At 48.1% G+C, this 27,434-nt stretch overlaps 1 protein-coding gene and 1 long non-coding RNA gene across 6 annotated transcripts in view; one reads left to right on the forward strand and one right to left on the reverse strand.

Moving 5' to 3' along the window:
* Nucleotides 1-9,430, reverse strand: part of LOC137435238 (uncharacterized) — a 33,336-nt gene extending 23,906 nt beyond the window's left edge. The window contains exons 1-2 of one of the 4 annotated variants that reach the window (XR_010986019.2): nt 9,185-9,430; nt 2,552-2,646 (exon numbers count right to left, since the gene is read on the reverse strand). This is a non-coding gene — a long non-coding RNA (uncharacterized LOC137435238). Of the gene's footprint in view, nt 1-2,551; nt 2,647-7,645; nt 8,016-8,421; nt 8,700-9,184 lie in introns of those variants that run through there. The other 3 variants (XR_010986018.2, XR_010986017.2, XR_010986015.2) reach the window with 3 other exon arrangements.
* The window catches only part of ANKRD11 (ankyrin repeat domain 11), a 319,696-nt gene continuing 300,991 nt past the window's right edge, over nt 8,730-27,434 (forward strand). The window contains exon 1 of one of the 2 annotated variants that reach the window (XM_068128855.2): nt 8,730-9,121. The gene's annotated coding sequence lies outside the window, so the exon portion shown is untranslated. The remainder of the gene's footprint in view (nt 9,122-27,434) is intronic. The other variant, XM_078784506.1, reaches the window with a different exon arrangement.

Below are 27,434 nucleotides of genomic sequence, written 5' to 3' on the forward strand. Positions count from 1 at the left end.
ATCCCGACTCGCGTTAATGCACACCCTTTCCCACCGTCTGCGGGTCTTGTCCCTGCCCAAGAAAGTCTCTCTCGTAAAACACCCATTCGCATTCAGGTCACACGAGAGAGCCGATCCAACACATCAAGAAGCGAAAAGTTTTGACAGGGGTTGTAATATCATTTCTTTTTCAATGCCCATATCAGCAGAACAAAATATGGTATGGCATTCAAAAATAAAAGATCAAAACGAAAAGTCAATTCGAGACAGAGACTGAATCTTTTGTCCTTGAACCTCGGGCTTTCGTGAAAACATTGTGAAAAGTGAGCCAAGAAAAAAAAAAGGTCACTTCTTGCAATGTCCTCCTCTAATGCATCCTCCGTACTCTCTTTACTAAAACTGAATATGCCAAACCTGCAAACATGGCTCAACCAAGTGCAGGACTGGACAAATTCAATCACCTAGAGCAGTGGTTCGTAACCTTTTAAAAGGTGCCGAACCCGAACGAAACCCACCGAACACTCGCGGAAGCCCTCAAATTTGACCAAAAAATTAAGAAGAATTGCATCTTAATGCGTTTTCTGTTCTTCTTTTCGGGAGGCGATCTGGGAAATGCGTGGTTTTGTTTTGGCAAGGGCCACCCTCAAATCATTTTCACATGCAAGCCTGCTCCTTTTCTTTGTTTTAATGTCCACCAGTTTCGAAAATGCATGCTCGCAGAGATACGTTGTAACGAACGGCGTGAGGATCTCAAGGGCAATTTTAGTGATGTGAGGATACCCTTCCATTTGGCGGCACCAAAACGTTGAGAGCGTTGTTGTACCGAAGAGTTGTTGTTGAGTCTGGCTCTGCTGAAGATCGATGAGGTCGTCGAGGTATTGGTCGTTGACATCTGCCGTTGCAATGTCGAAAGTAAACGGCTGCCGCACCCATGCTGGGTATTGATCTTGGTCAGCGAAGTAGCCATCGAATGCCTTTCCCAGCTCATCCAAGTGCGTGGCAATCGCTTGCTTCAGCTCCCCCGGGGTACAGCAGTGCCTCCAACTTCAGACTCATCTTCGATCCCGCTCACGCACTCGTCCAGTAGTGAACAGTTCGCGAAGTTGTCGTTCTCTGTTCGCCGCCTCCACAACGGTAACTTCTTTCGGAAAGCGCTCAGCTTTTCTTCAGATTCGATGACATTCACTCCACCACCCTGCATCTGGCAATTGAGATGATTGAGTGCGTTGAAGATGTCAGCCAAGTACGCCAAGGCAAGGATGAACTCTGACTCTTGGAAGTGCGTTGCATGGCAATGCTGGTGTTCTCGCAAAAACAGGGCTAATTCTACACGCAAGGCAAAAACACGGCTCACTACTTTCCCTCGTGATAACCATCGAACGTTAGAGTGGTAGCGAAGGACTTCAAATTCAGAGCCGATTTCATTGCACAGCTCTTTGAAGATGCGATGATTCAGAGCACGGCTTCGCACAAAATTCAGTTTCAACGACGATTTTCAGAACATTGGCCAGTTATGGAGGCAGGGTTTTTGATGCCAGCGCGTGTCTGTGCAGGACACAGTGCGTGACGATGATGTGTGGTGCATCGGCCTTCACCAGCGTTCCAAAACCGAAGTTGCATCCCAGCATGGCTGGAGCTCCGTCCGAGCAAACTGCAGACACCATGTTCCATGAGAGGCCGTTGCTTCTGAAGAAGTCGTCCACAAGCTTCTTCACATCAGCTGCCTTCGTCGTTGTTGTGAGAGGCTTGCAGAACAGAAAGTCTTCGTTGATGTTGTCTCCGTTGACATAACGCACAAATAAGATGAGCTGGCTCAAATTCGAAACATCGGTGGTCTCGTCGAGTTGAAGGCTGAATTTCGTCGGGCTCGCGACTAAATCTGCAACTACCTGGACGAGGATGTCGTCGATTCTGCATCTGATGGTGTCATTTGAGAGTGGAACGAGAGACAACTTGTTTTCAGCAGCTTTTCCCAGCATGATGTTGGCCATCTTCAACGCGGCCGGTTTGATGAGTGCCTCGCAAACGGTGTGCGGTTTGCCCTGCTTTGTGATCAGGTACGCAACTTCATATGACACGGTGAGGATCGGTTTGTCAATTGGAACGAAGCCGAGAGTGGGCAAGGTAGCACACGTGAACCCGTACCGCGCGTAATCCTTCCAACCACTTCCTTTTTTTGCTCGACATACTGCAAAAAATAAATAAATAAATAAAGTAACAAACTGAACTTAATTGAGTTCGAGCAAATAATTATATGACAAAAATTAAAAAAGGAACATGCTTAAATGTAATCAGTACCCCTCTGAAAACTGAGAAATTTTAACGAAGAAAACATAACTTATAGTTACGATGACGGGATTTATTTATCTACTCAACTCTGTGTCACCTCAAATTCCATTATAATATCACATAGAAAACTGCGAATTGTTAGTTTTGAATTGCGACCAAAGGAGTTATATCACCTCCACCTAATTTTCTGAGTAATTCAATCATATTTTAAAATCACCATCCACTTTTGACTTTAATATAACTCAGAACCCGCCCTGCATATCCACAAACATTTCCAACTTACTTTTCAATGAACCAGTAACTCCAAAGTAAGGTGCGACCAATGACGCACGGCACACGGCAAGCTAATCGAGGCTATTCACTGGAATTTCCGAACACCTGCAAAGTCCAAAATCCAGTAAGTAAGTAAGCAAGTAAGCACCATCAACAGAATAATTAGCAAGTTGCTCATTGATTCAACTTACTACAGTCAGTGTGAAACAACTTATCTTAAACACAGACCAGAGAAACCATGAATGGGATGGGAATACAACAACAACAAACAACATGCATTTTAAAGGCCATTTTCCCTGCAAGAGCGGGGGTTAGCCTTGCGGTCCCCAGAACAATCTTCTCCATTTTGCCCTATTTTCTGCATCTCTCCTTGTTAACCCTCTTGCCCGCATTTCTTCTTCCACAATCTTCAGCCAAGTCTTTCTCGGTCTTCGCCGTCCTCTACTTCCTTCTACATTCATTTCCATCACTCTTCTCAACCAGTCACTTTCATCCTTCCTCAACACATGACCAAACCATCTCAACCTGTTCCTCTTCACAGCATCAATCACAGGCTCCATTCCCATCATCTTTCACAATTCATCATTCGTCTTCCTCTCTCAAGGATACTCCGCACATCCACCGAACCATTCGCATTTCCACTCTTTCCAGCCTTCGTTGCTGCTCTACGTTCATTACCCATGTGTCGCTCCCATAAATCATAACACTTCTCACACATGCAGCATACACCTTCCCCTTCAGCTTCAACGACACTCCCCTCGTCATCAGCACACCATTCAGTTCCCAAAACTTCGATGAATACAATTATACAATTACAATTGGATGGGAATACAATTACAAATAACATTTCCATTCATTCGTAACATACATAGCAATATAATAATGATATTAATAATAAGCGTAATTACACATAGAATCAAAATTGCTACAAAACGAAAAAAAAATAAAAAATATTGCAATGCGTTTCTGAGGACCTCCGCCGAACCCCTGAGATTGGCTCACTGAACCCCTAGGGTTCGGTCGAACCCAGGTTAAGAACCACGGTCGAAGAGCAATGTAAGCCCCATGTCCTCCTCTCGCATAGCAATGTAATCCCCATCTCCTCCTCTAGCACAGCAATGTAAGCCCCAACCCCTCCTCGAGCAGAGAAATGCAAGCCCCATCCCCTCCTCCAGCATAGCAATGTAAGCCCCATCCCCTCACAGTGCAATGCAAGCCCCATCCCCTCACAGTGCAATGCAAGCCCCATCCCCTCACGTAACAATGCAAGCCCCACCTCCGCCTTCAGCATAGCAATGCAAGCCCCATCCACTCCTCGATCACGTAAATGCAAGCCTCCCCTCCTCTAGCACAGCAATGCAAGCCCCATCCCCTCACAGTGCAATGCAAGCCCCATCCCCTCACGTAACAATGCAAGCCCCACCTCCGCCTTCAGCATAGCAATGCAAGCCCCATCCACTCCTCGATCACATACATGCAAGCCTCCCCTCCTCTAGCATAGCAATGCAAGCCCTATTTCCTCCTCCAGCATAACCATGCGAGGCCCATCCCCTCATCCAGCAGAGCAATGCAAGCCCCATCCCCTCCTCCAGCAGAGCAATGCAAGCCCCATCCCCTCCTTGAGCATAGCAATGCAAGCGCCATCTCCTCCTCTATCACATAAATGCAAACCCCATCCCCTCCTCTAGCATAGCAATGCAAGCCCCACCCCTCCTCTATCACATAAATGCAAGCCCCATCCCCTCCTCTATCATAGCGATGCAAGCACCATCTCCTCCTCCAGCATAGCAATGCAAGCCCCATCCCCTCCTCGAGCATATAAATGCAAGCCCCATCCCCTCCTCGAGCATAGCAATGCAAGCCCCATCCCCTCCTCTATCATAGCAATGCAAGCCCCATCCCCTCCTCTATCATAGCAATGCAAGCCCCATCTCCTCCTCTATCATAGCAATGCAAGCACCATCTCCTCCTCGAGCATAGCAATGCAAGCCCCATCCCCTCCTCTAGCATAGCAATGCAAGCCCCATCTCCTCCACTATCACATAAATGCAAGCCCCATCCCCTCCTCCATCACATAAATGCAAGCCCCATCCCCTTCTCTATCATATAAATGCAAGCCCCATCTCCTCCTCTATCATATAAATGCAAGCCCCATCCCCTCTTCTATCATATAAATGCAAGCTCCATCCCCTCTTCTATCATATAAATGCAAGCCCCATCTCTTCCTCTCGCATAGCTATGCAAGCCCCATCTCCTCCTTTAGCAAAGCAATGCAAGCCCCATCCCCTGCTCAAGCACAGCAATGGAAGCACCATCTCCTCCTCTAGTATAGCAATGCAAGCCCCATCCCCTGCTCAAGCATAGCAATGGAAGCCCCATTTACTCCTCCAACATAGCAAAGGAAGTCCCATATACTCCTCTGGCATAGCAATGCAAGCCCCATCCCCTCTTCTATCATATAAATGCAAGCCCCATCCCCTCTTCTATCATATAAAAGCAAGCCCCATCTCCTCCTCTGGCATAGCAATGCAAGCCCCATCCCCTCTTCTATCATATAAATGCAAGCCCCATCCCCTCTATCATATAAATGCAAGCCCCATCTCCTCCTCTAGCAAAGCAATGCAAGCCCCATCCGCTGCTCAAGCACAGCAATGGAAGCACCATAGCAATGGAAGCACCATCTCCTCCTCTAGTATAGCAATGCAAGCCCCATCCCCTGCTCAAGCAGAGCAAAGGAAGCCCCATTTTGTCCTCCAACATAGCAATGGCAGCCCCATCCCCTCCTCCAGCAGAGCAATGCAAGCCCCATCCCCTCCTCTAGCATAGCAATGCAAGCCCCATCTCCTCCTCTAGCAGAGCAATGCAAGCCCCCTCTCCTCCTCTGGCATAGCAATGCAAGCCCCATCCCCTCCTCCGGCAGAGCAATGCGAGCCCCATCCCCTCCTCTGGCATAGCAATGCGAGCCCCATCTCCTCCTCTAGCAGAGCAATGCAAGCCCCATCTCCTCCTCTAGCATAGCAATGCAAGCCCCATCTCCTCCTCTAGCAGAGCAATGCAAGCCCCCTCTCCTCCTCTGGCATAGCAATGCAAGCCCCATCCCCTCCTCCGGCAGAGCAATGCAAGCCCCATCCCCTCCTCTGGCATAGCAATGCGAGCCCCATCCCCTGCTCAAGCATAGCAATGGAAGCCCCATTTACTCCTCCAACATAGCAAAGGAAGTCCCATATACTCCTCTGGCATAGCAATGCAAGCCCCATCCCCTCTTCTATCATATAAATGCAAGCCCCATCCCCTCTTCTATCATATAAATGCAAGCCCCATCTCCTCCTCTGGCATAGCAATGCAAGCCCCATCCCCTCTTCTATCATATAAATGCAAGCCCCATCCCCTCTATCATATAAATGCAAGCCCCATCCCTTCCTCTAGCACAGCAATGCAAGCCCCATGCCCTCCTCTATCACATCAATGCAAGCCCCATGCCCTCCTCTAGCATAGCAATGCAAGCCCCATTTCCTCCTTTAAAACATCAATGCAAGCCCCATCTCCTCCTCTATCACATCAATGCAAGCCCCATCTCCTCCTCCAGCATAGCAATGCAAGCCCCATCTCCTCCTCTATCATATCAATGGAAGCCCCATCTCGTCTGTCATATCAATGCAAGCCCCATCTCCTCCTCTATCACATCAATGGAAGCCCCATCTCCTCATCTATCACATCAATGCAAGCCCTATCTCCTCCTCTATCATATCAATGCAAGCCCCATCTCCTCCTCTATCACATCAATGCAAGCCCCATCTCCTCCTCTATCATATCAATGCAAGCCCCATCTCCTCCTCTATCACATCAATGCAAGCCCCATCTCCTCCTCTATCACATCAATGCAAGCCCCATCTCCTCCTCTATCACATCAATGCAAGCCCCATCGCCTCCTCTATCACATCAATGCAAGCCCCATCTCCTCCTCGATCACATCAATGCAAGCCCCATCTCCTCCTCTATCACATCAATGCAAGCCCCATCTCCTCCTCTATCACATCAATGCAAGCCCCATCTCCTCCTCTATCACATCAATGCAAGCCCCATCTCCTCCTCTATCACATCAATGCAAGCCCCATCTCCTCCTCTATCACATCAATGCAAGCCCCATCTCCTCCTCTATCACATCAATGCAAGCCCCTCTCCTCCTCTATCACATCAATGCAAGCCCCATATCCTCCTCTATCACATCAATCCAAGCCCCATCTCCTCCTCTATCATAGCAATGCAAGCCCCATCCCCTGCTCAAGTATAGCAATGGAAGCCCAATTTACTCCTCCAACATAGCAATGCAAGCCCCATCTCCTCCTCTATCACATCAATACAAGCCCCATCTCCTCCTCTATCACATCAATGCAAGCCCCATCTCCTCCTCTATCACATCAATGCAAGCCCCATCTCCTCCTCTATCACATCAATCCAAGCCCCATCTCCTCCTCTATCACATCAATGCAAGCCCCATCTCCTCCTCTATCACATCAATGCAAGCCCCATCTCCTCTATCACATCAATGCAAGCCCCATCTCCTCCTCTATCACATCAATCCAAGCCCCATCTCCTCCTCTATCACATCAATGCAAGCCCCATCTCCTCCTCTATCACATCAATGCAAGCCCCATCTCCTCCTCTATCACATCAATCCAAGCCCCATCTCCTCCTCTATCACATCAATGCAAGCCCCATCTCCTCCTCTATCACATCAATGCAAGCCACATTTCCTCCTCTATCACATCAATGCAAGCCCCATCTCCTCCTCTATCACATCAATGCAAGCCCCATCTCCTCCTCTATCACATCAATGCAAGCCCCATCTCCTCCTCTATCACATCAACGCAAGCCCCATCTCCTCCTCTATCACATCAATGCAAGCCACATCTCCTCCTCTATCACATCAATGCAAGCCCCATCTCCTCCTCTATCACATCAATGCAAGCCCCATCTCCTCCTCTATCACATCAATGCAAGCCCCATCTCCTCCTCTATCACATCAATGCAAGCCCCATCTCCTCCTCTATCACATCAATGCAAGCCCCATCCCCTTCCCCAATAAACCTCAGCTCCAACGCACCCATGCACGTCTCGTACCGTCTCCAACAAACCCTAAAGTCTCGTCCCCGTACAGACGTAACTCTCCCCCTGCGTTGGAGGCACGGAACGAGGACCATGTTCGAAAGAGTGTGCGAGGCAAGTCGAGCGGGAACCGCACAGACAATGTCGAGTTGGCGAGAAGCCCGAAACCAATCTTCATTCGGCAGGTCGTCGGTGTCCAAACGCGAATGTTAAACAAATGGTCAACCACGTCGAGCCAACTCCCGCTCTCAAAATTACAAGTCGGGGGGGTTTGGAGAAAGAGACAAACGAACAGAGCCGGCGACGCCTATAACGAACCGCTTCGAACAGACAATGGCGGCGAGACAGGGCGCGGTCCGGGGGCCGTCGAGACGCTTCGCGGGTCGGTCGGACCGAGACCAAGCGCTCGGCAGCTTGCAGTGAAACACCCGACAGAGGGGTTACAAATAACAACCAAACACTCGGAATTCATGTGATCTCCACGAAACACGCTCGGCGGTTCCGAGTCTTGGCGGCGCCGTGTCCGTGGCCGGCCCATCATGGCGGCCGCGTCGTCGCCGTGCGGCTTCGCGCTAAATAAACCTCCCCGGTCCGTCTTTCTTCCTCCGAGCACCGTGCGCTCGCCATTATGGCTACGGCGACGTGATTTTGAGGCCGGAGCGCCACCTGGGACGTGCGCCGCCATTACGACACGATGGAAGCGAGAGAGCACGAGACGAGCAGACAAAGACACGGACAGGTGAAGCTGGAGGAGCGGAGGGAGTGAGGAGGCACCGAGAGCTTCCCGCACGATCCGGTGGGATGGACGAGGCCGCGCACGAGTGCGAGGAAGACGTAGCTGGAGCCCGGGTGGGAAGGGACCGCGTTAGAGGAGGGCAGGACGTGGCCCGATCCCCAACCACGAGCCGGCCTGGACCGAGCGCGCAGTGACGCCGCCAACGAGGCGAGTTACCCACCCGGGCGGCTGCAGATTAGGAGAGCCCGGGACAGCCGGGAGAGGAAGGAGGCGGGGGACGGTCGAGCGGGGGTTGGGGGAGGGGAGGAAGAGGAGGGGGGTCGGGGGGGGAGAGTGTGGGGGGTTCGAGTCGGCGCTGCGTGGATCTAGGGAAAGAACGAGAGAGAGAGAGAGAGAGCCAAGGAGAGGGAGAGAGAGAGTGCAGGGGGCTCCGAGGTACCGCCACCCCTGACGAAAACACCCAAATTCTCCTCCGTCGCCAAAGTTTCGCGCTGGACCCGGAGGGAAGCCTCATTGGGGTTAGGGGAGGGGGAACAAGACACGAAGCCACGAGAAGGAGAAACAGAGAGGAAGGGACAGGGGGGAGGGGTGGCGGGACGAGACAGAAAGGAAGAGGAAAAAAGAGGGGAAAAGAGAATAGAAGAGAAGAAGAAGAGGAAGAGGAGGAGGAAGGGACGAAGAGAAGAGAGGAAAACAAACGGGCAGCAGCAGCAGAAGAGGTTCCAGAAACTACGCGAGGTAAGTGTTGCCGGTTCGAGTGTTGTAGGCCCCGGGAAAAAGCCGGTCCGGACGCGCACAGACCTTCAGCCGGGGTCTCTCCGGACCCCTAGCTCTCGTCGGAGGCCGCAGGGCCGGCAGCCCCGGTCCACAAAGGTGCCCGAGGCCCGCGGGCCTTTGCGCTCCGGCGTCGGAGGAAGTCTGCTAGTCTAGGCTGCGGCCCGACACGCTTGCGGGCGACGCGGGAACGATTGTGTTGTCTTTTGGCGCCCCTTTCCCCCACCGGTCGGTCTTCCCCGTCGGTCGTCTTGTGAGGATCATTTCGCGCCTGGTCGCGCCCCCCGTCGCCCCCTCCCTCGTCCCGGGGACCCGATATATATAAAAAATAAACCAAAAAAAGTCCTGCGTTTGTTACTTCAGGACCGGGGACGAGGTGTCTGCCGGAAACGGAGTCCATGTCGTTCGATCGTGAAAGACTTTGAAATCGCTCGACTTGGGTCTCAACGGTGTTGCTCGTGACGCCGGCGAGGTCGTTCGGTCTTACCCGGTCGCCCACGGCGGTTTAACGTCTCTCCTTGTCCATGTACATGCATATACTGTATATGTATGTATATATGTATATATATATATATATATTTACACTGTGTCACGTGATGCTTTCTCTTGTCTGTCAGCGATTTGTCTGCGTCGACCTCGGTGTTTCACAACAAGGGCTTTTTTTTTTTTAATGCGTCCGTCCCCGTTTTGTGTTTCGGTCGATGCTCCATAGAAACCGTCTGTGTCTCGTGTCCGTCTAGAACGTTATTTGAGTCTGACCGTCGCGAAGGCTGCTCACCTGGGTACGAACGCAGGACAGGTATCTCGACGTGTTTGAATGTGTACGTGAACAGCACCACACGGTTCTGTCCGCGCATGTCGTCCATCTGTGTCTGTGTCACTCCGTCGCCGCGGACACGTATTATTACAGTTATTAATTATTTATTTTTTCTGACAAATGGCAGACACTTCTGTCTGGAAATGTTTCCTCTCTTGGTCGTTGGAAAACAATGAGCACGGGACGTGTTCCCGGCTACATTTACTATGGAGGGATTGCTTGGCTTCCTGTCGAAAGGCCTTGTCTGCCGGGCATCGACGATATTTTGGGTTGTGGAGGACATGCTCACAACACCACAGTTTGGTCCGATGGAGATTTCATTCCTCCTGTTGTCCCCATTGACCCAGCAGTCATGTTCGTAGTGAGAGTTGGCATTGTTTCATAACAGGATGTGGGCAACGAGGCCGTGCCAGGCAGCATTTGATGGGATTGAGCAGTGATGCTTTGTCCATGCAGGTGGTCAGCACTAGTTCCTCCGACAGGTACACCGTACAGGTAGCTATTGGTCTCGAGGTTGAACGGGCGGTGTCCTAGGGTCGGTAGTGCATGGATCAGGATGTGGGCAACGAGGACGTGCCAGGCAGCATTTGATGGGATTGGGCAGTGATGCTTTGTCCATGCAGGTGGTCAGCACTAGTTCCTCCGACAGGTACACCGTACAGGTAGCTATTGGTCTCGAGGTTGAGCGGGCGGTGTCCTAGGGTCGGTATTGCTCATGGTAGCCTGATGGCAAAAATCCACGCCTGATGTTGTCCTTGTGCTTATGGTGGTGTTGTCCTTGTGCTTGTGCAACTGCTCCTGCTTATGGTGGTTGTCCTTGTGAGACCCTTTTCTCACTAATTTTCTGAACCGCCATCGACCCTTTCGAATATTCCTCCTGCAGTTGCTCTCGGCGATGGCACAAGAGTGCAAGTGTAGTTGTGTTCTCACTACCCAACTGACCTCATTTCCTTGCTCTCTGAGAATACTAGTATTTGTCCATTGTCTGCTGATGTCTTGGTCTTTGTCCTGAATGTAATTTCCTTCTGTCCCACCCTCAGTATTTTATTTAGGACGTCCCATCCCACACATTGTAGGTTGGCTTTCTTGCAAACCGACCCCCTTCGTCTCCCTCCATGCATGGGACCGTACTGATCTCGAACGGGCCACTGAACCAACCGAACCTGGACACGCATTTCCCGCTACCTTTTCTCTCCCTTCCCCCCCAACCCCCAACAACATGCCTCATGAGTGAATCCTTTCTCTACCCATTAGCCCTCCACCTCCTCCCCAATGATTTACCTTTCTTTCCCATCTTCCAGGTATTTACAACTCTGCCTGTGTTGTCCCTCTTTTCTCTACCCACATCCCTCGATGCAAATTATTCCATCGTTTACTACTACCACCACCCCCTCCCCATGTGTTGTCCCTTAATTTGCCACCCCCTCTATGCATTATGCCTTCGTTTATCACCCCACTTCCCCCCAACATTATACCATAATTTTTTTACTTCTCCATGCAATATCCCTTCATTTTCCAAGGCCTGTCCTTCCCCCTTGCATTCATTATTACTTCCTCTCCAACCACTATCCCCAACCCAATGCCTTATCCCTTAGTCTCCAACTTCCCCCATACCTTTACCATTCCTCTCAAATTCCCCCCGATGCCTTAACTGTTTCTCTTTAACGACCACCGTTCCTTAACTCTCCTTCCCAACTACATCCGTTTCTTCACCCTTCCTCACATGCTCTCCCCCATGCATTCACCCTTCTTTTCCGACTATAGCCATGCTTTCACTCTTCCTCTCCATCTCCACCATACGTTATCACTTGCCCAGTCCCATCCACTATCGCTTGGTCTAAAGTCCTCCCCTCCCCCTTTCCATTCATTATCCCTTCTTCCCTTGTCTTCTCGTTCCTCGGCACCTCCTCCCCCTTGGCTCATCATTCTTTTGGTCTTTCTGCATCCTTGGCCTCTCCCTCTCTCCACCCCCACTCCAACTCCCACTCCCACTCCCATTCTGATTCTTCAATCCTTTACTATCTGCCTCCGCCACCCCACGTCTCTTTCCCTTTACCTCTCATTCCTCGTAACACTCACCTTTCTGCTCCTCACTCCAAGGTCCCGGAGCACCCCCCCTCCCCCCTTGTGTGTGTGTGTGTGTGTGTGTGTGTGTGTGTGTGTGTGTGTGTGTGTGTGTGTGTGTGTGTGTGTGTGTGTGTGTGTGTGTGTGTGTGTGTGTGTGTGTGTATAAAAGAGAGAGATAGAATTGTGAGGAACAGAAATGAAAAAACGAGATGTGTGTGTGTGTGTGTGCGTGCATGCATGTGTATAAAAGAGAGAGATATTATAATTGTGAGGAACAGAAATGAAAAAACGAGATGTGTGTGTGTGTGTGTGTGTGTGTGTGTGTGTGTGTGTGTGCGCGTGCGTGTGTATAAAAGAGAGAGATAGAATTGTGAGGAACAGAAATGAAAAAACGAGATGTGTGTGTGTGTGTGTGTGTGTGTGTGTGTGTGTGTGTGTGTGTGTGTGTGTGTGTGTGTGTGCGTGCGCGCCAATCATCATCCTTGTGCAGGGATTCAAAATGGAGTTGGAGCTTCGACCTCTCCCTTTATGGTGTTGTTTTTCTATGTTTGTGCACATGTGTTTGTTAGTGTACATGCCCGGGCTGCTGATTTTGTCACAGCCGTCCGTACTAAATACAGCTGTTGCATTGAGGATCGCTGGCTGCGATCCAGATGCCATCATGTCCCCTCGGTTTGACAGGTCATCGCCACGTATCCCAGCGGATTGGAAGAACCCCGGTACTCGCTGCACAATCTCATCCCAAAGCTATTGTACCTGTTGTGTTCATCTCCCTGTCATCAGGAATTTGCTTCAGGAATCGTCAATTACTAGGCAAAAAAAAATCTTTGTCATTTTGCGTGTGTGACGCTGAAAGCGAAGTCGAATTGTAAACGAGCTAGTGTACCCCCAGTTCTTTATTTGTGCTGAGTGTGATTTTATTGCTTGTAAGGACGTTCTTTGACTTTTTTCCTGATTTGTTTGACACTGTTTTTGGTACTGAACTTACATGGTACTCTATATTTAATATCGTTTAAGCTTTTTGTGCCAGCCTCATCCCTCGTATAATTTTTATTTTTTGCTTTATTGCTCTGATACTTATTAGTCTCTCCAGAGGAGAGGATGTTTCATTTGTGTCCATTTGTCTGCGTCTGTCTGTCTGCACATAATGAGTTAACGTAGGCCACAAACTTGGCCTAGGCTTGCAGTAGCCATTATTACACGTTATCTTTTTCAATTGAGTACCTCCATAAAGTGCGTGCATTTAGAATGTTAGTATGTCTATAAAGTACATGTATCAAGTACCTGAATGCATCTATAAATACGTACTGTTAGAATGTTCATTTTGTAAATATTTTCAAGTGTTTGTGCGTTATTCTTCCACGGCCAAAGCGTAGCAGCAAGAGGCCCCAAATGCTGGGTTTATGTACCTCAGAATCTGGCAAGGTTTAAAGATACCACCCCCACAAAATCCCCACCCCCAACAAGGAAATTATCGGTCTGCATGTTTGTGCACGTCAGAAAATCATGGGCAAAAAACAGCTGGACCAATTTTCACCAAACAAACGAAGCAGCACACAAACGCCACACAAAACACGTCCTGGCGAGGGTCTTCAATCTCTGATTGCTCTTTCTAGTTACATTTACAGTGCAAGGATAATGGAATATTTGACTTGCCCTCAACTACTTACTTTCTCAATTTATCTCTCGCCATTATACAACAACAACAACAACAGGCATTTTAAGGCCATTTTCCCTGCTAGAGCGGGGGTTAGCCTTGCGGTCCCCATGGCAATCTTCTCCAGCCATTATCTATTGGAGATATCTTTACCATTCAATACAAGAAGAAGACTACTCCTTTTGCATCGTCAGATGCACAGGACTGCTGAAGCACTTTCTGTGGCCATTTGGCACAATCCTGGATGGGTCGCCACTCCCAACACAGGATACTTGAATGGCTCATTCATCCCAGTCAGATGGTAATCATTTTGCCGACCTCAGAAGGGTGACAGGCTGTCAACCCACCTGTTGTTAATTCATCGGGATGACAGGGGTTTGAACTCAGGACCCTGAGATCTCATGCCAGCCACCTTAACCGTTAAACCAACACCAGGCTTACTATTCAATATAGTGATGATTTATTTTTATTCTTTTCCATGTTGATAGAACATGTTGAACACCATGTTGAACACCACGGTGATAGAACAGAAGAAGACAGTCTAGGAAGGCAACATTTGCAACATAAAACAAGAAAGAGCAATCAGAGATTGTAGACCCTCACGAGGACTTGTTTGTATGGTGCATTTTGTGTGGTGTTTATTAGCTGCTGTGTTTGTTTGGTTTATTGACGACGTAGATTTATGTTCACTCCAATATGGCTACCGAACCACGTAACCGATGACATCAATTTAATTCTCCCGTACAATTTTTGTGTAGATCTTGGTCAATAAATTTCAAACTGATCGGATCAAGCGTTCTATTCATCCAATTATGATGTCATAATGATGGCAACAATGACATTATCATGTGTTGTTCCTCATGGGGAGTACTTGACAATTAGCCATGATTCGATTTTTTTTCCCATAGAGCATTCAAAGGTATAGATGTTTTGTTTTTTGTTTTTTTCCAAGATGGCGCCCGTATCACGTGATGTATGACATCGTAATTATCATTTAAAAATTCTACAGGAGGAAGCGCTCCGATGGTGAAAATTTATTGGCAATTGGACCAATGGTTGGAGAGAAAAGCATACTCATTCTGTGCAGACAAACAAACAGAAAGACAAACGAACGCTTGAAGTAACGCTCCCAGGATTGCTTTTCAAGGTTGTGTGTGTGTGTGTGTGTGTGTGTGTGTGTGTGTGTGTGTGTGTGTGTGTGTGTGTGTGTGTGTGTGTGTGTGTGTGTGTGTGTGTGTGTGTGTGTGTGTGTGTGTGTGTGTGTGTGTGTGTGTGTGTGTGTGTGTGTGTGTGTGTGTGTGTGTTAATTTATTTATTTAAATAATGTCAAATGATGTTTAATTTTCAGATAATAATCTTGGTGTAGCAGCATCAACAAGCGTTATGCCTAAGTCCCCTGTCGGTGAAGTGATGTGAGTTGACAAAGTGGAAGATGCAAGGCGGCCATCTTGAATTTTGACGTGGCGGCCCAATTTTCAATAGCGTTCTCCTTTATGCGTAGATACACCCACACACCAGATTAGAAGTTAGTAGTTCGTTTATTAGTCCCCTACCGGTGTATACTGGAGGGGACTATAGGTTTGCACGCCGTCCCTCCGTTTGTCAGTCCGTCAGTCCGTCAGTCCGTCACGCAAAGAACAGTTTTCCGGACTTTTTTTTCTAAACTCTTAATGCTAATGATTTCAAACTTGGTACGTGGTTTCCTTATGATAGGTTACAGATCGAGTTCGAACTTCACGACGTTTCGATCATTTTTGACAAAGTTATGGCACTCTGAACTTTGGGAATTCTGATAATTATGATGATCCTTAACTCGGTGCCATTTTAAGTTTTAATTTCCTTTAAAAAAGATTTTCTCCGCAATAATAGGACCGATTGAGATCAAATTTTCACCGTAGGGGGGACTCGGTCTGTAGAATATTTTAATAATAATAATAATAATTCATTTATTTTGTATAGCGCTTTTCATGAAGCCCAAAGGCGCTTTGACAGAGTGCAAAACATAATGCATAACAAAACATGAAAACAACAATTGCAAAAAGACAAGAATCAATAGGGAAATATTTAAAGCAAAAGGAGGGAGAAGGAGAAGTGATAGTCAGGGGTAAATGCTGTGGGTTGAATGTTGAATGCAGTGCTGAACAGGTGGGTCTTGAGTGATGTTTTGAATGTGGTGAGTGAGGAGGAGTCTCTGATGGTGTGAGGTAGTGAGTTCCAGAGGGTGGGAGCAGCGATGGAGAAGGCCCTGTCCCCCCAGGATCTGAATTTGGTCCGGATGGGGGGGGGGGGGGGGGGGGGTCAGCAGGTTGGTACCAGCAGAGCGGAGGTTGCGGGTGGGAGTGTGTCTGGAGAGGAGGTCAGCCAGGTAGGATGGGGCCAGGTTATGGAGGGCTTTGTAGGTCAAGAGGAGGATTTTGTACTGGATTCTCTGGGAGATGGGGAGCCAGTGAAGCTTGTAAAGGACGGGGGTGATGTGGTCACGGGTCCGGGAATGGGTGAGTAGACGGGCAGCGGAGTTCTGAATGTATTGGAGTTTATTGGTGATTGTTGAGGGTGAACCATAGAGGAGGCTATTGCAGTAGTCCAGACGGGAGGTGATGAAGGCGTGGATGAGGGTTTCTGCAGCCGTGGAGGAGAGGGATGAGCGGAGACGGGCGATGTTTTTCAGGTGAAAGAAGGCTGTCTTTGTGATCTGTTTAGTGTATTTGTCGAAGGAGAGGGTTTGGTCAAAGATGACGCCAAGATTCCAGATGAGAGGGGAGGTGGATACTGGGATACCGTCGATGTTGAGGGCAAAGTTATGGGTGGATTTTGTGAGCGTTTTTGGGCCAATGATGATTATTTCAGATTTATCACAGTTTAGTTTGAGGAAGTTGATTTGAAACCAGGATTTTATTTCAGAGATGCAGTTTGTCAGGATAGAGTGGGTGTCGGTGGAGACGGACTCGGTGGAGATGAAAAGCTGGATGTCATCGGCGAAGCAGTGGAATTGGAGACCATGACGGCGGATTAAGTGACCGAGGGGGGACAGGTAAAGGATGAAGAGGAGGGGGCCAAGAACTGAACCTTGGGGGACACCTTAGGGGAGGGGAGCAGTGGGGGATTTGCAGTTATTGATGGAGATGAACTGGCGTCTGTCAGAGAGGTATGATTTAATCCAAGAGAGGGCAGTGCCGGTAACGTTAAAGGTGGATTCAAGTCGGGTGAGGAGGATGGTGTGATCGATCGTGTCAAAGGCAGCGCTGAGGTCGAGGAGGACGAGAATGTTGAGGTTGCCAGCGTCAGAGGAGAGGAGAAGGTCGTTGGTGATTTTGAGGAGAGCAGTTTCAGTACTGTGGTTGGAGCGGAATCCGGATTGGAATGTTTCATACAGGTTATTGGTAGAGAGGTGATGTTTGAGTTGAGTGGCTACAGCACGTTCCAAAACTTTCGACAGAAAGGGTAGGTTGGAGATGGGTCTGAAGTTGTTTAAGGTGTCAGGGCTTAAACCCGGTTTTTTTAGAATGGGGGTAACAGCAGCAATTTTGAGGGATGGTGGGACGATGCCTGTAGACAGGGAGGAGTTTATTGTTGCAATGATAATAAGTGGAGAGAGAGCAGGGAGGGAGGCCTTGACAAAGCTGGAGGGGATGGGGTCAAGAGTGCAGGTGGCAGTTTTCATTCCTATGAGGAGTTCAGAGAGGTCAGTAGGGGAGACCGGGGAGAATTGAGACGGGGGAAGGCAGGATAAGGGGGGGCAGGTGGTTGGAGGGGGAGCGGGTGCGGCGGTGGTCAAGCTGTTGTAGATGTTGTCAATTTTGCGTTGGAAGAAAGAAAGGAAGGAGATGCAGTTGTCTACTGTGAATGACTGGGTGGTGGTGTCCAGGGGGCGGAGGAGTTTGTTTATTGTCGAGAAGAGTGCTTTTGGGTTTCCGGAGCCAGAGTGGATAATTTGAGAGTAGTAGGCGGAGCGGGCGTGGGAGAGGGCATCTTTGTAGTGTTGTAGGTGGTCCTTGTAGGCTTGGGAGTGAACTGTGAGACCTGTTTTATTGCGGAGTCTTTCAAGTTGGCGAGCATGAGTTTTCATCAGGCGGAGTTCAGGGGTAAACCAGGGAGCAGAATGGGTGAAAGAAACTGTTTTGGTTTTTAAAGGCGCAAGCTGGTCAAGGCAGGAGGAGAGAGTGTGGTTGTAGTAGTCAGTGAGGTCGGAAGGGGTGTGGAGGTCAATGAAGGGAGAAGTGGACATTTTTTCAGAGAGGGTGGATGAGAATGAGGTAGGTGAAAGAGCGTTTAGCTTACGGAAGTTGATAGTGCGATAATGTCTTGGTGTTGGGGTGGGGATGTTGATGGTCATAGTGATGGCTAAGTGGTCAGAGAGGGTGAGGTCGGAGCCAGAGAGATGGTGCAAAATTAATCCAGTGGAGCAGACGAGGTCCAAAATGTGACCATGGATATGCATAGGAAAGTTGACATGTTGAGTGAGGTTAAAGCAGGTGAGTAAATCAGTGAAGTCAGTGGTTATTGTGGAGTCAGTGGAGTCCATGTGGATATTGAAATCACCAAGGAGGAGGATTGAGGGGGAGAGGGAACATAGCTGGGTCAGAAAGTAGGAGAAGTCAGACAGGAATAATGGGTGTGGTTTGGGAGGGCGGTAGACGACAGCCATGACTGACTGCGTGCGACCAGAGAGTTTAAAAGCCAGGTGTTCAAAGGATGAGGATGAGGCGATGGGGATGAGGCTGGTCCTGATGTCTTGACGGTGGATAACGGCAATTCCACCACCTCGGCCCTCCGAGCGTGGTTTATTGACGTAGGAATATCCATTGGGTGTGGTGAGGTTGAGCGTGTAGTAGTCCAGTGGTTGTTGCCAGGTTTCGGTGAGACAGAGAAAGTCCAGTTTGTTCTCCAGGATGTAGTCATTGAGGATGAGGCATTTGTTGTTGAGGGACCGGGTGTTGAACAGGGTGAGCTTGATGTTGTTTTGAACAGCGGGGATGAATTCAGGTGATTTAGCCAGGGTTCGCAGGCAGGAGATGCGATTTTGTGCATTGCCGTGACTAGGTGCGCTGGGACGATGAGTGGGAGTGCGCTGAGCCGACCAGAGGACGGGGATGGAGTGACCTGATTGTACATATACAAACTTACGACCGGAGCCACGGTGAATGTACCTGGGTCATCGGAGGAGTCCATTTGATTTGATGGCAGAGATGCATGATGGGGTGGAGCGGGTATTGAGCAGAAGGAGCCTTGCGGCGGAGTACCGCAGAGCCATGCCAGGCAGGAGCGGAGAGGCGAGCACGAGGCCAAGGTTGAGGTGAAACAATGGTCCCAACGCACGGGAGCAGGCCCAAGAAAACGAAGGAGACGAAGGAGCCAGGTAGGTGAAGCCAGGAGCAGAGTCGGGACCAAGCAGAGGGCAGACAGGAGCAAAGAGATGATCACGAGGCCAAGGTTGATCACGGCAAAGCGGGAAATGCATCGGCAATCAACCGCCGCCGCTACAAATCAAGATCACGGCGGGAAAACCGCCGCCACACCGCTGCGAAGGACACAACCCACGAGAGCGTGCCCGAGGAAACAGCGAGCAGGCGAAGGAGCCGGGTAGGTGAAGCAGGGAGCAGAGCCGGGACTATGCGGAGGGCAGACTCGATGGCCAAAAAATTCGCAGGACCACCAAAAAAGCAAGCCACAGACAGTGGCCCAGTCGAAGAAGCGGCGAGCATGTGACGCCTGCGTCCTCTTCAGACCGGACCGGAAATTAATTAATTAATTAATGGTAATTATGACGTCACAGGTCACGTGATTCGGCCGCCATATTGTTTTCGTGAAAACACGAAAACCCCTTTTTCTCTGCAACGGCTGAACAGATCGAGGCCAAACTTTGCAGGCAGAATCGCATACACATGACGAACAAAAAAGTCAGCGAGCAAGACGTCATGCATCACATGGTTTCAGAGTTATGACGTTTTTAAGCATGAACCTTTAAAACCGAGCTCCTCCCTCATTTTTGATCCAATCGAGGGGAAACTTCACCGATCTGTTCAGCATGTCAGTCTACTAAAATGTCCTTTTGGAATTTGCGATAGGGCACGTGGTTTAGCAGATATCATTAATTAAAAGAAAATATTTAAAAAATGGATATCTCTTGAATTACTGGTACCTCAGACCGTGAGTTAGTAATTATATAATTCACACAGTGCAATACGTACAGGCTGCTCCACGGAGCGACCTTGCGGGCTTATCAACGAGGCGAGGCGTGACACACGTGTCTCAGCATACCTCAGAGCAAGTTTGAAAACCAGCATCAACCGTGCATAAATTTGCATATTCGATCATTTTTGACAAAGTTATGGCACTTTGAACTTTGGTCGGGGACATGTCTTGCAGCGCAATACTCAGAATGCTGGTTTTTCAAGATATTTCGCTCACAAGGTTCAGACATTGTTACGTGTACCTCCCGACCTCCTGGTCTCGGTATACCTCCCAACCCCGAGTGGAGCCACGGCAGAAAAAAATATGTTATTCAGTGTCAAAATCAATAATGAAACCACACCAATGGTTATCAACAAACAAATGTTATATTAAAAAGCACACAGGAAGAACAATACAACAATGGTAGCAATCAACCATACAATCAATATCTTAAGATGGTACCATCTTCTCAATGTCTCTATAACTCAGAGGGCATCCCGGCGAAGAGGCGATGAGGCGAGTATGGAGGTGTAGGCAAGGCGTGGACCGTCACGTGGTCCAAACCAACAGCAGGCGGGCGGTGGAAAGAGAAATCCCAAAGACGCGATCCAGACGTGTACATTCACCGTTCAATCCGCGAACCGCAGTGTAATCTTCACACGCCGCTTTAGTGCACACCCATCCCCGGCAGACCACCGGAGAGTGAGACCAACTGACACGGCAAAAACCTTGTTCAGTGAACGACGCACGAGGGTCAAAATGGCGGATGGCTCTTACTCGAGCCGGAGCCTCTAGGCGAGGATTCTCCGGAACCTCAATGCCTATACCTGACTACGCAGGTTCTTCAATACTCCCGCGATAACTCCAATCGCAGGAAACTCCTTTCACGGACTCCAAGTTCACTCGCGACGTTCGCTCGACCACGCTCGGTACGGAGCTTCAAGACACGTCTTTTTTCCTGTCTCCTCACGCCTTCTTCCTCTTCTCTATCGTCGTCTTCCGGTCCTTGAGCCTGTTTCCTGCCTCGTTTTTTCCATGAGCGCTTTTAACCTTTTAACTACAATAACCATTTCCCTTAAACCACAATAACCATACTCGCCGTTTGCTTCAAACCCCAATAATAATACATAACCAGGAATGTTGCAAGTGGACGGAAACCACAACCACGAAAGTGCCGAATCCGTAACACTTCCCCCCCTCAAGAAAGAAAGTTTGAACACAGCGAAAACTTTCTTTGCAGGCAAACTCTGTAAACAAACAAAGTAAACTCACAACCCAAATCATCAATTCCCATGAGCAACAATACTCAATATTCCCCAAAAATAAAGCAACAAAACTTCGAACAACCCCCAGAGATTTCCAAAGTTAATTCACTCTGGACAAAGCATCAGCAACGACATTGTCCCTGCCCTTTACATGTTCAATTTCCCCGTCAGACTCCTGCAAAGCCAAACTCCATCTCATCACCCTCTGATTTTTTACTTTTAGTTTCTTTTGAATGAAGGTTAAGGGGTAGTGATCAAAATCCAAAGTCAAGCAAATCTCCAGCACTTTTCTCCGGGAGGCCGAGCTGAAAGCCAGGTTCCATGGTGGTTGGGTGCTGAGGCCTGGAAGTATTCACTACATGGGCGCCTTTAGGAACGTGGAGTTCACGGTTAGTCCGTGCGGGAAAGTTCACTACATGGACGCCTTTAGGAACGTGGAGTTCGCGGTTAATCCGTGTCGGGAAGTTCACTACATGGACGCCTTTAGGAACCTGGTGTTCACGGTTAATCCGTGTAGGAATTTTTTGCTTGGCTGCTCCGCAGTATTCAGTGCTTCAACTCTTTCTAACTTTCGTAATAATCACGGTTGGACCGCTTGTCACTGTAGTCAGGTAAATAGCAGTCTCCTTCTCGGCCACTACCCTATTAATCATTCCTTCGGGAGCTGCCGTAACTCTGGGAGCCTCCATAATAATATCGACTGCGGCCACCACCAAAACTACCGCCACATTTTCCTCTTCTGTAGCCCCCTCAACGCCTACGGCCTGCCTTCTCTACAGCTATGGTCCGACCCTCCAAATCCTTACCATTCCAATCAGTCTCTGCCTCTTTGGCGTCCTTTGTGTTGTCAAACGTGACAAAGCCAAACCCTCTTGACTTTTGCGTTTCTGTCTTTTACCAGCCGCACTTCCAGAAGCGGTCCATATTTGCTAAAGACAGAGGTCAGAACTTCTTCCTTTGTTTTGAAGTTCAGTCCCCCTACAAATAACTTGCCAAATTGGCCTCCATCCCTAACTAGTGTGGTGTTATTTTCCCTACTGGGCTTTCTAACAACCATCGGGTTACCAGAAACTTGACCACCGGCCAAATCATTCCCGATAATAAAAGAGATTCCCTCTACAGGAAGAGTGGCTTGTAAACCTACGGTGACCGGTCCTGACACCAAATCAGACCTCAAATGGATGACATGAAGTGGAGCTCTAACACAGCCACCAATCCCCTGTTGATTGAATGAAATGAATGAATGAATGAATGAATGTCAGGGTCATGAAAGACCCAGCCTTCCAATGTCAGGGTAAAGTCAGGGTCTTTACCTTCCTTAGTCATCTTTCCCCTGATGCCCTTTTGTGCTTCGGTGGTGATTTTAATGGTACATTAGACCCAGCCAAAGATACGAACAGCCCTGAATCCCATCCAGCTAGTGCGAGGCCTCTGTCTGCAATTCTGTCTCGGAATGATCTTGGTGATGTTTGGTGACTACAGCATGGAAACACTCCCCTGTCATTCATTCAATCCCCTGTTAACGAACACTATCACCAGTTGCCGTCTCCTCTGACAAGGGCAAAATGCCTTCAAGCATCAAAGATTGATGTGCTCCTGTGTCCCTCAATACCCTAACCAGTTTCTGGTTAGTCGAGGCTCCATCCAGTGACACACACCCCTCTGAAATAAATGGTTGGTAACCCTTTTGAGGGTGATTTCCCACATTTGCCATTGCATTCGGAGTTGTACTAGTCAAACTCCGCTCCTGATTTCCCTTCTCCAGAGCATAACAGTGGGACATCAAGTGTCCAGGTTTATGGCAAAAAGCGCAAGTAGGCCCGGAGGAGAACCTTGTGGCCTGCCTCGAGCCCCCCGGAAGATAAGTCTGCCTTGGAACTGTTGTCTTCTGATTTCTAGAAGTCGTGGTATCCGAGTGGTCCTCATAGTCATCTCGAGGCCGCCCCCATGAATTTTCGTTCTCCGCCCCTGATGTACCATAGTTCCCCTGGCTAGGTCTAGGCGAGAAGTTAGGTTTGTGGAACCCCATCCTGTGTGTTAAGGCATAGTCATCTGCCATGGTTGCTGCCTCATACTACTTTGGTACTTTCCTTTCCTCCAGATGTACTTTAATGTCCTCGTGGACACACTGTTGGAATTCCTCCACCAGGATCAATTGCCGCAATAGTTCGAAGTCTTTCCCAACCCCTTTTGAATCACACCACCTATCAAACATGGTTTCTTTCATTCTGGTAAACTCCACATGGGTCTCACTCTCCCTCTTCCTGGCATTCCGGAATTTTTGCCGGTAAGCTTCAGGGACCAATTCATAGGCTTTGAGAATGTTTTTCTTCACTATCTCATAATCTGCACATTGGTCAATCGGTAAAGCCGAATAAATATCTTGAGCTTTACCCACCAGAACACTTTGCACTAACATGGTCCAGGACTCCTCAGGCCATTTTAGGAGTTCAGCCACTTTGTCAAAGTGTGAAAAAAATTTGGCTACCTCCTTTTCATTGAAGGGTGGAACCAGCCTCACATGTCTGCCAACATCCCAGGTGTTCTGACTAGGTGTCGAACCAGTCGGCATGGATGGTACCTCTCCCCGTTCTTTCATTAACTCCAGCTCTTTGAGTTTAATTTCCTGCTGAAGCGCCATTTCATGGTCCTTTAACTCCCTTTCGGCTTTTCTCTCCTCTGCTTCGAGTTCCCTTGCAGCTTTACTTTCCTCTGCTTTTTTCTCTTCTCTTCTTTCTTCGAGTTCGCTTGCAGATCTCCTTTCCTCTTCTCTCTTCGAGTTCTCGTTCCTGTGCGGCTCTTCTTTCCTCGAGTTCTCTTTCCTGTACGGCTCTTCTTTCCTCGAGTTCTCTTTCAACTCTCCTTTCCTCTGCTTTTCTTTCCTCGAGTTCCTTTGCAGCTCTCCTTTGCTCTGCCTTTAACCTTTCCTGGCTCTGCAATTGCATATCCAGTTTCCTTGAGCTGCACATTTTCTTGTTCCTCCGGTAACCAATCCAAGGCTACCTCTGTCCATGTTCATAATCCCACCAGAGATTGTATCACCACTGTGCATCTCTGCCTTCTACATATTAATTCGGACCTCCAAGCTAAAATGTTTGGCCAATTTCAAGAGTTCCGATTTTAATAATGCTTGGAACTGTGCCTCACTAGGGGTTGCTGCAAACTTCTCTGCGTCAAACTCCATGTTGACTATCAGTTAACACCTGTTAACCTTCACACAATAAATAAAAAAAACACTTTTTTTTTTGGAACAATTTGGGAATGTTGGAAAAAGTTCCAAATTTGGGACTTCTGGGAATGTTAGGGAATTCTTTGCTGGACGAAATTTATGGAATTTTTTTTTTATCCCGGACGAAGACCCAATTTCGAGCCCACGAATCAATTGGACGAGCCCCCAATTTCTGTTACGTGTTCCTCCCCGACCTGGTCTCGGTATACCTCCGAACCCCGAGAGTAGCCACTGCAGAAAAAAAATATGTTATTCAGTGTCAAAATCAATAATGAAACCACACCAATGGTTATCAACAAACAAATAATATATTGAAAAGCACACAGGAAGAACAATACAACAATGGTAGCAATCAACCATACAATCAATATCTTAAGATGGTACCATCTTCTCAATGTCTCTCTAACTCGGAGGGGATCCCGGCGAAGAGGCGAAGAGGCGATGAGGCGAGTACGGAGGTGTAGGCAAGGAGTGGACCGTCACGTGGTCCAAACCAACAGCAGGCGGGCGGTGGAAAGAGAAATCCCAAAGACGCGATCCAGACGTGTACATTCACCGTTCAATCCGCGAACCGCAGTGTAATCTTCACACTCCGCTTTAGTGCACACCCATCCCCGGCAGACCACCGGAGAGTGAGACCAACTGACGTGGCAAAAACCTTGTTCAGTGAAAGACGCACGAGGGTCAAAATGGCGGACGGCTCTTACTCGAGCCGGAGCCTCTAGGCGAGGATTCTCCGGAACCTCAATGCCTATACCTGACTACGCAGGTTCTTCAATACTCCCGCGATAACTCCAATCGCACGAAACTCCTTTCACGGACTCCAAGTTCACTCGCGGCGTTCGCTCGACCACGCTCGGTACGGAGCTTCAAGACACGTCTTTTTCCTGTCTCCTCACGCATTCTTCCTCTTCTCTATCGTCGTCCTCCGGTCCTCGATCCTATTTCCTGTCTCGTTTTTTCCATGAGCGCTTTTAACCTTTTAACCACAATAACCATTTCCCTTAAACCACAATAACCATACTCGCCGTTTCCTTCAAACCCGAATAATAATAATAATAATACATAACCATGAATGTTGCAAGTGGACGGAAACCACAACCACGGAAGTGCCGAATCCGTAACAACATATATATGGTGGCGGCCATCTTGGATTTTGACGTGGCGACCCAATTTTCAATAGCGTTCTTCCTTATGCCTAGATACACCCACACACCAGATTAGATGTTGGTACTTTGCTTATTTTTCAAGATATTCCGCCCACAAGGTTCAGACATACATGGTGGTGGCCATCTTGGATTTTGACGTGGCGACCCAATTTTCAATAGCGTTCTCCTTTATGCGTAGATACACCCACACACCAGATTAGAAGTTAGTAGTTCGTTTATTTTTCAAGATATTTCGCTCACAAGGTTCAGACATATATATGGTGGCGGCCATCTTGGATTTTGACGTGGCGACCCGATTTTCAATAGCGTTCTTCCTTATGCCGAGATACACCCACACACCAGATTAGATGTTGGTACTTCGCTTATTTTTCAAGATATTCCGCTCACAAGGTTCAGACATACATGGCGGCGGCCATCTTGGATTTTCACGTGGCGACCCAATTTTCAATCGGGGTTTTCCTTATGTGTAGATACACCCACACACCAGATTAGAAGTTAGTAGTTCGTTTATTTTTCAAGATATTTCGCTCACAATGTTCAGACATACATGGCGTCAGACATACATGGCGGCGGCCATCTTGGATTTTGACGTGGCGACCTAATTTTCAATAGGGTTCTTCCAGATGCCAAGTTGCACCCACACCAAATTAGAATTCGGTCCTTCGCTTACGCACTTTCGCACGCACGCACGGACGGACGCACACACGGACGGAGGGGAAAACCATAGTCCCCCTTTCGCTCCGCGGTGCGACGGCGGACAATAATCGATACCGACACACCAATCTCCCTGATCGATACACCAATTTCCCTGTGCTAACATAATAATAAATTTCACACCAAATTATTTGATAAACGAGATGCTTTTCCATGCCATATTGTCCGAATGCCTTTCTTAGGCAGCAACATTCCTAAAAAGCTAATTTATGGTACGGTTGCAGGTGTCATAATTAGGACTGTGAGAGCAACCACACACAGCTCTGAACTGGTCAATAAATTATAACAACTAGTCAGACGTATGTTAGCACAGGGGGCTGAAGTTGGTAGATTAAAACAAGTTTTCTTTAAAATCACAAAATGACACCAAATCGAATTAGTAAAATTCAATACGAATAGTAAAAATATTATTCATGAGATATTTATGTAAATACAGTACAATATAAGAATTAAATATACTACAAATCAATTTTGCCAGGAATCAGTGGTTGCGAGGATACGGCAGCATGCAAAAATACATTATAGGTGACAGTTAGAACATTCGAAATACAGTTTGATTGAGAGGTAGGTGGTGTGGTCATGCTGGTTGGTAGATTGGTGTATTTAAGGTAAGATGTGCATGATTTAATGATATTATCATATTATGGAGTGTGTAAGGAAAGTTATAAATATATGATAATACATTAAATCCTATTGCGAGTAAAGTTGGAATAAGTGATGTTGCATTGATGGGTTGACTGACTGCCTGGAAGCAACTGAGGTTGTGGATCTACTGATGTACCATCTATTGATGTGGATCCATGATCGAGGTTGTGGATCCGCCGTTTGGAGAGGTCCTGGGTGCCCAGCTGATGATCCATGCAGTCGGGAAACTAGTCAATTGCTTACAGGTTAAAGGTTCTTGCTTTAGGTAGAGGAACCATGTTTTGAGGTTTACAATTTAAATAAAGTTGAATATGGGATGTTGTGAAATTAACATAATTTACAGCAATTCTTTAAATTATTTATATTTAAGTTTAGGAACAACCAATATTGTACAATTAATTAAATGCATTTTTAAATAAGAATTGAAAAAGAGAAATAAGAGTTGAAAATCATATGAGATAGAATTGTGAGAAAAAACAAGAGTGTGTGTGTGGTGTGTGGTGTGTGGTGTGTGTGTGTGTTTGTGTTTGTTTGTTTTATTTT

Source organism: Myxine glutinosa, chromosome 9 (genome assembly GCF_964187855.1).
Source record: "Myxine glutinosa chromosome 9, kmMyxGlut1.1, whole genome shotgun sequence".
NCBI lineage: Eukaryota > Metazoa > Chordata > Myxini > Myxiniformes > Myxinidae > Myxine > Myxine glutinosa.